This window comes from Oryzias melastigma, linkage group LG8, assembly GCF_002922805.2.
Source record: "Oryzias melastigma strain HK-1 linkage group LG8, ASM292280v2, whole genome shotgun sequence".
NCBI lineage: Eukaryota > Metazoa > Chordata > Actinopteri > Beloniformes > Adrianichthyidae > Oryzias > Oryzias melastigma.
This window is the reverse complement of record NC_050519.1, coordinates 8,342,777-8,355,966: the sequence shown is the minus strand read 5'-3', so window position 1 is coordinate 8,355,966 and position 13,190 is coordinate 8,342,777. Positions and strand designations below refer to the sequence as shown.

Below are 13,190 nucleotides of genomic sequence, written 5' to 3'. Positions count from 1 at the left end.
CGCATAAAAAAATAAAATATATATGTATAATTTTAGATTAACATGATGCAGAACTGATAATTTATTTAATATGTTTTCTATATAATTCATATACTTTATGTTTTACTTTATTAGTAATAATTCACTGCAAATTCAGCTATAATTCTTTTACAACTGCATGCATCCAGGTTTCTGACTATATAAATCTAATGCTATGTTCACACGCCATCTCCAGTTCGCATTTAAGCGACCACTTCCAATAAAAAGTCTGCATAAACATGTATAGATGCACATTTCAGGCTTCTGTGTTCAAAACTCTCATGTTTTTTAAGGCCATTTTTGGGCAAAAAAAAAAATAGTTAGATCTAGGGATGCAACGATACAGTTTGCTCACTGATCAATATGTACCTTGATATGAACGTCATGGTTAAATATGTTTTGAGCAAAAGAAAGTAAACCCTGAAATCCTACTATTTCACAGATGATGATTTATTTTACAAAGAGAAATACTAAAACAAAAATTCTGACTTTTTTCCAGTGCAGATATCTTGGCGCTTATTGCAGAACCACATTTAAATAGAATTCTTCTATAGTTGTAAACATTACACTTTATATGAACTGCAATAATTTAAGCAGTTCTTTAATTTTTGATAGCTGGATGTCATACAGAATCTAAACTAAACCAATTCAAAATATTTAAAACTGACTTTCTTGTCCAAATAAACAACAACAACAAAGGTAAACTGTAGTATTCGTTAGCTGTTGCAAGATAGATAAAATAAGTATCTCTGTTGTTTTTAGCATTCAGCTAAAACTTTTATCATCCAACTGCCGTAGGACGGGTAAGGTAGTTTCTGGTAAGGAGGGGGAGAGTGGGCTGGGATTTTTTGCAGCAGACAGCCTTAAGGCATCTTAAAATGTTACTGAATAAATAAAATGCGTATTGTGAAAAATGTCGTATTGAATTGTCAAAAGTGTATTGAACGGTTCGGCTTTACATTGAATATTGTTGCATCCCTAGTTAAATGAGTTCAAAATTTGACCAATTAGGAGCTTGGATTTGCCAGTGACAAATGGACGGAGTCCCTTTTAATTCTATAAAGTGACTACCATTTAAAATTTGATTGTGAGAGAGAAATTAAAAATTGCAATTTGTGCCTGGACGGAAATATATGACAAGTCTTTCAGAGGTGTGAGAAAAAACAGACAAAAAAAAAAAAAAACAGTGGAGACAGAGTTCTTTCTCCCCCTCTGGTCACTGGTGGCAGCTGTCTCCAGAGTACTGAACACACTACATCTCCCAGCAACCCCAGCGCACACTCCTCAGATCCTGCTCAGCTGACTCTCATTGACAATCACCCACATTGCAAAGTATTGTTCATGCCACTCTGGACCTGATCTTCTGTTTACCTGGCCCTGCTTCTTCTTGGGTTGCCTGCCGCCTGCCTTGACCCTTACAACTCTTTCCTGTGAACCCTTTTGGTCTTTTGAAAACGCCTGCAAGCAACATCAAAGCCTGGCCTGTGGTGGAACTGCAAACGTTCCTTGTCATCCTTGACAACAGGGTGAGCTAACAGTGCGCTATACCACACATGTGCCATGAAAACAAACAGTGGAAATGAGGCTTAAAAGAATCCTGCAATAAAATAAAACGTTATTATCGAACCATTTCAACGTCTTTATTGTAACAGTTGTGCTTCGCTCATCTAAGTTTTCTTTCTTTAAAAAAAAAAAAAAGAAAGCAATACAAAAGAAAAAAGACGTTGATCTTTAATTATTGTATTTGAAAACTTTTTTAATACAAAGAGCAGTCAGGACTGTCACAAACTGCAAAGATTTCTTAGATTCCTCCACACTGGTGGAAGCAATTCTGACAAAAAGCCAGACGCAAATAAATAACGAAAGAACTCGTCTTGCTTATTTTAAAAGTCTCTAGTCATATTTATGGATCATTTGGATATTTTAGAAGTACAAGCTGCAAAATGCCGCGTTTTGTACGTATTCATGCTGTGCCAAGTTTTTGATGTGCTTTGCTATGTATTTGTTTATGTCTTGGAGACAGAATATGTGATTTATAGTTAGACTGGTGGGGGTGGCAGCAAGGGAAGCTGTTATGTTCTTCCTTTGCTGCTTGTCGTGCGCGGCTGCTGTTCTCTCCAGCTTGCTGTACGTTCACCCTGATATGCACCCTCAGGCGGTGTGCCTTTCATTATTTCTTTTGAAACTTTCATCTGAAGTCTCTGAGGGATTAGCCCTCTTGATTCCTGACACAGTCAATGAAAAACAAGCCTCATATACAGGAAGGCTTAGAGCCAGAGAAGCCGCGCTCAGCCCTCCCCTCAAATCTCAGTGTGAAACTGTAAAATGATTTAAACAAGGCGAAGAGTGTCCTCTTATTTATGGACGTTTTGTATGCAGAATGAGCATGAGTTTTACATGTAAGCTATAGATGTCATGGATTTAATGCAGTCTGTTTTTTTTTATTGTGAAATGTTGCTTTTATTTTTGTAAATGCTTAATGGAGCCAGCTGCAAAAAAAAAAAAAAAAAAAACAGGTTTGTTTTTCAGGCTTTTGTAAATCTGCTTCGGCGAGATACTTGACCTGCGTTTGTATAATGTGTCACCCTCTAAAGCAGCAGCGTGCCTGTGTTTGCATATATTTATTCAGCCAAAAACACATTTTCAATGATGCTTTAATGCAATATTAGATATTATGACAAAAAAAGGGCAAAACAAAGCAAATAGAACCCATTTGCGTTTGTGTGGCGCTTTGTAACGAGCGGTAGGGTTTTGTTCGTGCTTCGGACTTGCAGCTTAATAACAAAAAAGTTCTGAACACCCACATTACACCATGCGGTCAACACCAAATGGGAGACAGCCACATTCACAGATGGACAGTCCATAAAGAGAGCATGCAGGAAAAAGTGTGCAGATCTATTTCCATTAAGTTTGAATGAACCAGAACTGTGCTCCATTGTTACAAAAGTCTCTTATGTAACAGACAAGTTTTTGAAAATGATTCTAAAATGATCATTTGTGGGTTTTTATGCAGCTACGGGGTTAAAAAGTATTTGATTTTCTAAAGGAGTTTAGAAATTTATTTGATTCTATTAGACAAGAGACAACAAAATGAAGTGTTTACCTGCTGTCATTTGATATAAAGGGATAATTACTATTAAGATTAGCATCAAGGGGCTATTTTATGATAAAAAGTCTTTTTTTTTATTCTTTGCTGGCAGTTTTATCATCAACCTGTCAGCAGGATCTGCAATAACTGCACGCTTTATAAAAGAGATGAGTTATTATTCAGATTTCCCTCAGGATTTATGTGTTGTGTAATAATGCATTCTCTGTTTTGCGCCTCCTGTTGTCAGCACTTTCATTACTCTGCACTTCTTTGCGACTGTGCAGGTGGAGCTGATCTATCTAGTTTGCCCTTCAGTTATGGTTTACTGTCCAGGAGACTGGACACAAGTGTCTCCAATAATCTCTTAATTAGGTAATGATGGACTGTTCATTTAGTATGCAAAGCTGCAAATCTCCACCTCCACCGAGCGCGGCTCTTCGCAGTCGTACACGGAGGCCGGCGCTAATGATCTCAGCAAGTGGCAGCAATCCATTGCAGCGCTGCAGCGAGCGCACATTAATCTAACCGGTGATCCGGTTGATGAATGACCCTGGCCCAGAAGTCCTGGCAGATCCCACCTTAATTATGCTGAGGGATCCACACCTGGGAGGCACCAGGGACATTGCTAACTCAGGAACAACGATTTGGGAGCACGCCCACGGCCGACAGGCAGCTTGTCCCACGCAGAACCGTCCCAGACGTCTTCACGAATCCACTCAAGATGTTACCGCTCAAACTGGGACAAACTGGGGGAAAATACAAAACCTCATGAGTCACCAGAAGAAACCTCTTATATGTGAATAACAGTTCTGTGCATTTATGTACATCATTATCTTTGTGCATGTTTTTTTTTTACTTTTTAAAGGGTAACCAAACAGGGAAGTTGGAGACTGACTCCACCCACAACCAAAATTTGAGCATCCAGTCAGAAGCGTGGGGCTGAAGCACAGGACTGTTATCACTACTGGAGCTGCAGGTCATGATGTGGGACCAATCAGGAAATTCATCTGTAATTCTTCGTTTCAACCTGTAGGGGGCGGCACACAGACTTTATTTTCAAGAATTAAACAAGTTTATTTTAATTTGTCAAAAATGTGGCAATGACCAACAAAGCTCATTTTCACTGACCTGGCAATGACCTTAGAGGTCAACAGCCAAAACAACTGTGATTTAGGGTTTGGTTACCCTTTAAAGACCCACTCCAATGAAAATTTTGATTTAACATGTTCTTGTTGCATTACTTTTTCATAATTGAGCACATATATAACATAATTTCATTTCTGAGTATTTCTTTATTCAAATCACATTGGATCAGGATCCAGATTAAAATAGGTTTTAAATAGCTCTTATTTTTGCTGCATGGACAGGCCAAACTCTTCCTTCTCCGCTACAACTCTAAATCCTCCACTTGCAGACAAACAGATCCAATAACGTCTTTATTTTACTTGTCGGAGCTGCCTGATTCAAAACTGTACGTTGAATAATTTCGATAGTGCTTGCGTCAATTCATTTATTTATTTATTTTTTGCTATGCTACCATTAGCTTGGGTTTGTGAGGTGCTCTTGTTCTTCCAATCCTGATTACGCTTACATTTTTAAAAGGATTCAAATGGTAAAAAAGCAGCTGATATAAAACACTTGTGAATTTTTTTTTTTGCTATGCTAATGTTAGCTTGTGAAGTGCTTGTTGCTAGCGGAGGAGAGTGTTAACAAAAGAATGCTGGGAAATTAGCATGGCTAACTTCTGCCAACAGCTAGGTTGTGTCTGCATTCCCCCCTAATCCCTAACTACTAAAAAACGATATACTGCCCTGGATTTTAAAGGTAATTCGGACACGATGCTCACTACTTTTCTTTTGTGTTTCTAAACACCGGATATGACATCACCAATTTCACAAATGAAAAAACAAATAAAAACGAACATTTCAGTGTTTATTTATGACTCCACTGTGTTCTGATGGTGAAAATGTGGATGGTTTATTCAAATATTACATTTAAACGCGTTTTTTTTGTTCAAAATTGTTAGACCGCAATGCATTGTGGGCTATATTTGTTAATCTAGTGACCATCGATGTAAGCTAGTTTTTTGTAAAGAAATTTCCAGTGCAGTTAATTTTGGAATTAGTAGATTCTTATCTGATTTTTATCTGAAAACTGAACAACCATAATTACAAGACCACTGGTACTGATTTTACAGAAGAAAAAAACATATAGTTGGAGTGGGACTTTAACCAACTACACTTCATAGAAAGAGCCATTTTTTTATGTTTATGCTTCCAGTCTTGTAGCTGTTGTTGTGGACTTTTTCATGATCTAAAATAACAGTATTGTCTTGGGTTTACACTTTTTTTCCCATTTTATTTCAGACATCATACAGTCACCCATGTGTGAAGAGGAGGTGAGAAAAAGAGCGTCTAAAATGAGTTTCTTCACTCCAGAACAGTGCAGTGGTCATTTTGTCCTGTTGTAGAAAAGAATGATCCTCATTCTTCCAACCCTGACTATGCTTCCAATTTTTAAAGGATTCTAATGGTATATGTATAAAAAAAAGCAGCTGATATAAAACACTTGAGAATTTAAAGGAACACACTTTAATCACCCTGTTGGGAATAGCAGTCCATGTGATATACGGCTGCTTCATTTCCTCCCCAGTAATGGGCGAGTGGTCCTTGTGTTCTCATAGGATTCTATTGAGCACATGACCCATTCATAAAGGTTATTGGATTCCCCGGCAAAACACTCCTGTAGGAATAATTCCTCCGGTTTCATGAAGGAAAGTCATCGCAAATTTGTGAAATCTCATTATCTTATTTTTAAGGTAACTTAAGATTTTTTTTTAAACTCCAAGCTGGATGTGTAAATGAAACATATTTAAACATCTAAATGCAGCTGGGGAAAATAGTATATTTTCATAGATGAAAATTGTGTTTTTTTCTAACATGTTCTTGTGGCATTTTTCTGATGATGGAGAACATATATTAAGAAAATTAGCTCAAATACTGCATTTCGGGTATGTTTTTATTCAAATCATTGTGAATCAGGAGAGGCAAAAAAAGCACTTTGAAAAAGAGCCTATTTGTGAAGTATGAAGAGGGGAAGAGGGGCGGGGGTTGCTCAATGCTAACATTCCCGCCCACAGTTCAGAGGCAAATTTCTAATAAACTCCTGCCGCCCTGCAGAAACTATGACCTAGAAGACAACACAGTTTTTGGGTGAAACTGGCATAATTATAATTAAAAGATAAACCACCATCCATGCTCTGTATATATTACAAAAAAGGAATATCAGAACAATACACCTGCTAAATACTGAAAAACAAAACCCATCCTCTTTTTGTCAAATCTAAACTTTTCTGACTTCATAGCATTAAAGGAGGTTCAATTTCTGGATAAAAAGAAATACAGCTTGCTTCCAAATCACTTACAAATAAAGTTGTTTTTTTTTTTTTTAAGGAGAAGGATTACACAGATTAAGAGGAATTTTGAACTTTAAAACAATTAACATGAAAAGGATTTTGCCTTTACAAAACTGTAGGGAAGCTATTGAGTGAATTACCTACAGAGATAAAACAATGTCTAAACTTTTGACAATATAGAAACAAATACATGTTGTGAAATGTTCATATTTATTTGATTTTCACTTAGTGAAATCTGTGATGTCATATCCGGTGTTTAGAAAAAAGACAAGTAGTGATCATCTTGTCCGAATTCAGCCTTTAAAATTCAGGGTACTATATAGTCTCACACTATATAGTTTTTTAGTAGTTAGGGATTATGGGGGGATGACATTCTGACGAATGATAAATATTTTATATAGATAATATTGATAATAAAAATATTTTGTATTTTTTTTTTCTTGTTTGTTTTTTGTAATTTTGTTATAAAAATTGAATTAGTATAAGTCACTAGGTTTACATACAGTTTATTCTCAAACGACTCTTAAATGACTGACTATTGTCAATTTATTTACTGTTGTTTTTATCATATTTTTTAAATAAATAACCTAAACTGAACTAAAAGACCACTAGGGATGCTTTTAAAAAAGCTCAATAGATGATCGGAGTGGGTCTGTACTTCTGACAGTAACTAAAATACTTTTTGTTAAAGTGTTTTCCTGACAACAACAACAACACGTTCATTTAAACAGTGCGCACACACACTGATTAGGTCACAGCTTTGTGTTCCAGCTGAGATGACCCCGGCGTACCGCCGAAGGTCGGGCTACAGGAGGGTTCAAGGGTTTAAAGCTCAGAATAAAGCTCTCGTCGTTGTGCGACAATTTCCAACTGTTGTTACTCAATTTCCCGAGATTGACTACGGGCTGCATTTTGGGGTAACGTGGAGTTCAGTGCGCTGCACTTCATGCGGTCCATTTATACAAACAACAACCAAAAAAAAAAAATCCCTGTTAGTGTGAAGTATGTTGTGTACAGCTGCAGAGCAGGGCACATATTTGCACAGTGTGTTTGTGTTTATACATCCCAGGCTCTTGTTTATGTACGAGCCCCCAGGCTACAGGTCTCTGGATGGATTTTGCTTGGTCCGTCTTGTTGCTTAGCTCTGGTTTGCACATGAATTTAGCAGATTTTCTGATTGTTTACCTTTTGCTAATAATTAAAAGAAAGCCATGTAACTTTTATGTGTTTTTTTTGTTAAAAAAAAACATTTTGTGTTAAGCTTCAATGATTATTTTAAGCACATAGCGGAAAATATTTCCTTGCAAGAATGAAACATTATGCAAAACTGTGACACATGAGAAAATCCGACTTTTGAGAAAAAGTATTGATTTTGCATGACTAAATCCACACATTATTCGATTTCTGGCAAGAAGTAATTAATTAATTGTAGTATTATCTGGAAAAAAATCATTCTGGTTATTTTAAATATATAAATGATGCATTCAAGGTGATAGAATTCCTGTTTTTCACTACAATCATCAATAAAACCTTCTTTTTAAAGCCATGCTGACTTTCTGCAGGGCGGACACGGTACGCTGACTTAAATCGCCCTGAACATGGTAACATTCTGCATGTCGTACCTGCTGAAGCCTCTCCACGGTAGCTGTTTGTCTCAGCCACGGCGGGAAAGCTCAGACGGTGGCAGAGCTCACAATCCGATCATTCCATATTAGAAAGTCGGAGTCTCAAAGGTGGCGCGGCGGTTCCTGAGCTGCTCCTATATTGAAAGACTGCCACAGGCCTGATCTATTTTACACTGACTGGAACATCACATTTATTGCACCTTACAAATTTGGACAGGAATTATATTACAGTCTTTGGAGTTTTGACTCTTTTGTATTGCACATTGTGATGCTCAGTCACAGGCTGAAGGCGACTCGGCTGCCAGATTAATTCACTGTCAGCATATGAAGAAAAAAGGCTTTATTTAAGATGCTAACAGCCTTCGGGCTTCCCAGGTCTCATCTCCACAACAAAAGTGCTCACCAAAAACTAGTGTGCAGCTAATATACTGTGTTTATCTCTTCTTTCTTTGGCTTAAATCAAATAAGGTTTGTGGAAAAATGTGAGAGCATTTCTCCCTTTGTGATATTTGCTATAAATTAGACAAAAATAATCAGAAAAACCCAATACTGCAAATTATGATTGTGACAGGACTTTATGAGCAGGAGAGATGCTTTCATTGGAGGTGAAAATGTAGTATGGATAATTCATATCAGAATACAATCCCCACATGAGCTTCATGTTAATGCGAGCTGCGGAAGGAGACGCTTCTTTTTGACGAGTCTAATTGCGAAAGCTCTGGCTCTTTGCTTGTGAATTGTGATGGGTAGCTGTCTTCTGCCATATTTACTGAGATGACACTAACTAGCTAGCTCTGTATGTAACTGCTTACTGGAAACAGCTGTCAGGCATGCTGTCATGGGAAAAAGAAAGTCTGCTTTTTGTCAGTCGTAAGAGTTGTGTGTGTGTGTGTGTGTGGGGGGGGGTATGTATATATATATATATATATAATTTTTTTAAGGCAATGTTAGAGATTTGATTGAGATTGCGTTTACGGCATGCACAAATTAAACAAACGTAGGCTTGATTGACGATCTTGAACGTCACCTATTGGATTTTGAACAGCAGAAATGAAGCCAGTGGGGAGACGAGATAGGCACAGTGACCTTAGTAGACCTGAGTTTATTCTGGGAGGGGCAAAAAAACTTTTGTTATAATTACTCCACCCACAAACCAATCAAATAAGCATTGTAAAAAAGAACACAAAAAAAGAAAATAAAAACGTGGGTTCTTGTTAAACTTGGATCTTGTTCCACTTGCAAGTGAACCCTTGTGAGTTTCATTACAGTGTGAGTGCAAACAGACTAAAGTACACAAAAGAGAAAGTGTTTTAAGTAAAAAAAACACCACACATCCAGAGATGGAGAATGTCTTGTGGTCAGATCTGGCTAAAGTTGAGTTTAGGGAGGTTTCATCTCCAATTTGAGATTTAGGAAGGCTCAGGCCCTTGTTAATATTTATCATCTAATTTGATTTAACCTCCTGAGACTTTTCCTCCACATGCATGGACATCATATTTTGGGTTAGATTACCACAGAAGCTAATATCGCTTAACCGGGAGCTTGTGACTCCATTCGTAAAGGGTTAGCTAAAATATTAGCTTTGGTCTTAACCCTTCTGCGACGGGGTCTAGATGACCCAAACTCTACATTGACGTTTTATCCTTCCCATGACAAAGATGGATGAAGGTGGACAGGGTTTTATGTCAACAGTGAAATTACATGCAGGTTGTCCGCAGGAGTTTTGATCTTAGATCAGTCAGTGAGGTCGTTGACAGAAACTGTTCACGCCTATTTTTTTTTTCCTATGGGTGTGCTGCAGGCAACAGGTCATACCAAAACTCAAGCAACACAAAAGGGTAAGTAAGGGTGAAGTAGATGAGATCCAGGCATGTTCTACATAATATTCTGTCCCCAAGACTTTTGACTACACAAGGGGCCTGTTAGCGTGTTCAAGTGTGAAACCGGCTGTCCGTCCTTGTAGCCTGACTGTTAGAAATCAGGAAATTATACAATGAGAGTTTTTATCGGCATCCTACGGGCATCAATGTAACACCTGCACACGTCGTGTGTGTGATAAGTAAGGAGCGAGTACACACACCTCACTAATGACTAGAGTGTGGCGTTAGGACACCCTATGACTGTCATGGTGCTCCCTGGTTCCTGTGTCCCCATCCTGATCACTTCGGGACACTATTTAGGATGCACTTTCTCCAGAATTCACTGCCAGTTCGCTACCTTCCCCGGTGTAGTACTTTGACCTCTCACCCTGTTGTTTTCTAGTTCAAGTGGTTCCTGTCTCGTCTGCCCTGCCACTCACTACTACTACTACTCCTATTTCCAGGATTATCCTCATCACCACCATCATCATACAAGCCGACCTGGGTCCAACTCTCCAACACTGTAGTCCGAATTACACAGGAACCCTGTCTCCAGCCACGCCACGTTCCCACGCCACTCACCTCTGGATTCTGCCTCGTGCGCATCCAGCTGTCACAGAAACTTCACTCCCACTTCGAGTCATCCACCGGACAATAAAAAGGTATACATCCCTCATCCTGCTTTCTGTGATTCTTCCGGGTTACAGCGTCTGGGTCTGCTAAGCCTTGCCTCGTTACCATGACAATGACAGCGTCACTCATGCAGCTGGAGTGCGTGTAACTTGCATTATTTTTACACATACTTCACAATACATTAACTTCATGCACAACAGTGCATTATGCTGACATTACAAGTCTTAAGGGAATGACATGACACACCTTAAGATGCAGCAGCTCCTCTTTACGACCCTCCATGGACCGGACAACCCCAGTACCCACAGCACCAGTACAAGTCAACCTCCATACAGATGCCTTGATTGCATTGCAGATTCAATGGATTACATTTAATTAATGAGTCCGGTAACACTGAACATGCAACGCAAGACATCCAGGGAGCAGTGTTGCATCCTGCTGCCCTTATAGACAGACACAATCTACTCGATTTCCAAGCTAAAACCCAGAGTGGCCTCTGCACACTTTGGGTAAACTCCTGGTTTCACGGGTCCTGCTGAATGGACAGCTTTTGCAGCCACTGCACTCCCAGAACAAACTTAGTGGGGCTTGCAGAAAGAGCAGAAATGCTACACATATGCTACATACCAGCACTTTGGGCTGTATGGGTGCTGGCCTTAGCTTTTTTTTTTTAAACTGAAGACTGCTGACTTCCCTTCCAAAACACTCTTGTGCATCATTCTTGCTTAGGCCTTTACAGTCCAATACACTGAATTTGAATTATTTTATTTATGTACAATGTACATACAACGGACATTTGATGAGCGTTCAAGACCGTGTTGAACGCGGATTCTTGAATGCACTTTTGGCATATGGTGTTCACACTGGACTGTCACTACCTGACACAAATACAATACATAGATACTTATGCAGTAGTGCATATCTTGCTCCAGGCTTTTTTCTTTCACAGCTCTATTCTGACACATGACTGGCTTGTTGTCATAATTCCAGCTAGGAACAAACCACAGTTATGTGTTTCTCCTTCATGATCAATTTTTCAAACAGACCATAGATCACAACCAAATCAGAGTTCCTGATTGGTCAAAGTTCAACTGGTTTAACTTTCGATGCATGTTCATTGGCTCCATATTAGACCAAAAATGGTCTTAGACTGGTCCGCTTAAAGTGAACCAGAGTTAGTTTCCCCCGATAATCCGGAACAAAGTTTCAGTCATATGTACAAGTACCTGGCCTTCATACAGACGTTCAAAATTGATCTGCAAAACAAAAAGCTTGAATAATTGAACCGTCCTGGCAAGGATTTGCAAACCGCAGCACCTCCATCTTTCTCTTTTGCTTTGACCCGCCCTCGTAACTGCTGGCCAATGACCTAAGAGATCTTTAGTAACATGGTTTTGTTTAAAAGTTTTGGTTCTGAGCAGAAATCTCCGGGAGAACCCAGTCTGAATACAGACCAAAAGAAGGATTAGGACTCAAACCGGTCTGAAACAAATCATTTTTCAATGTGAATACACCCTTAAAAACGTCCATGATTATTTGTGAATGCGAGAGTTTTAAAAGCAGGAGCCTGAAATGCACGTTTACACCACTTTTTATTGGAAGTGATCGTTTGAATGCTTGTTGCTGAGGGCGATGTGAACGCACATGACTACTATCTCTTCAACAGGTTTTATGGACACACAAAAAAAAGTTTAACCCTTAGTTTATGTTCAAACTCACACAGGTTCTGTCATTCTGTAGAGCAGCAAAACTCTGAACAACAATTTTGAGACCTTTTGTCCAAAGGGGAGGAATGTCATGTTGACCTTTCAGCACAGGTAATAGGATCTCTCCACAGCAAGGCAATTGCCCGAGCTTGAACTAAACTTCAATAAAGCCAGTTCTCTCTGAATGACTGCTTACTTGTAAATGCAAATAAACACAATCTCTGCGCCGAGCATCCACAGAGACATACAATGTCTGAGCAATTTAGGAGTGGCGGAGATAACAGACGGAACAAAGGGGAGATAAAACGGCTCAATACATTCGCGCTTCTCTCAAATATTAATTTACCGTCAGTGTTGAGGAGCCGTTTTAATACAATATCACTTAAATTGGCAGGACTGAGACATTCCCTTCCAAAGATTTCAGAGTGTGGGGGGGGGGGTTCCAGGCAGACAGACAGCCTGACAACTTTACAAACTGGGCAGTTGGTGTTTAAGAGCTCTCTGCTTCTCCGAGTGGCAATTTACGAATACAGCGATTTGAACAAACCCATTGAGCTCTCCTACGCTCTCTTGACTGCAAAACACAAAGTAACTATAGTGCTTCAAACATTAGTCAATACTTTCTCCATACCCCATCTCGCTCTCCCCCACACACTCCGGTGTGTGTACACAAATCCGAATGACGACTCGCGCTGTTCTCCCTGTAAGTTTATGTGGAACCGTAATCTCACGCCTGATTTATGTGCATTTATTATTCACTATCTTTTACTGTAGTTTAGCTTTTAGTCCCTTCCAACTCCAGTGGGAAATATCCGGATCTTAAGCTACTGAATCTGAGCTGAACAC

The 13,190-nt window shown here is 39.0% G+C and overlaps 1 protein-coding gene across 2 annotated transcripts in view; it reads left to right on the top strand.

Moving 5' to 3' along the window:
* The first annotated feature begins 555 nt into the window (after positions 1–555).
* The window catches only part of hs3st4 (heparan sulfate (glucosamine) 3-O-sulfotransferase 4), a 108,508-nt gene continuing 95,873 nt past the window's right edge, over positions 556–13,190 (top strand). The window contains exons 1-2 of one of the 2 annotated variants that reach the window (XM_024272913.2): positions 556–1,544; positions 10,470–10,667. The gene's annotated coding sequence lies outside the window, so the exon portion shown is untranslated. The remainder of the gene's footprint in view (positions 1,545–10,469; positions 10,668–13,190) is intronic. The other variant, XM_024272914.2, reaches the window with a different exon arrangement.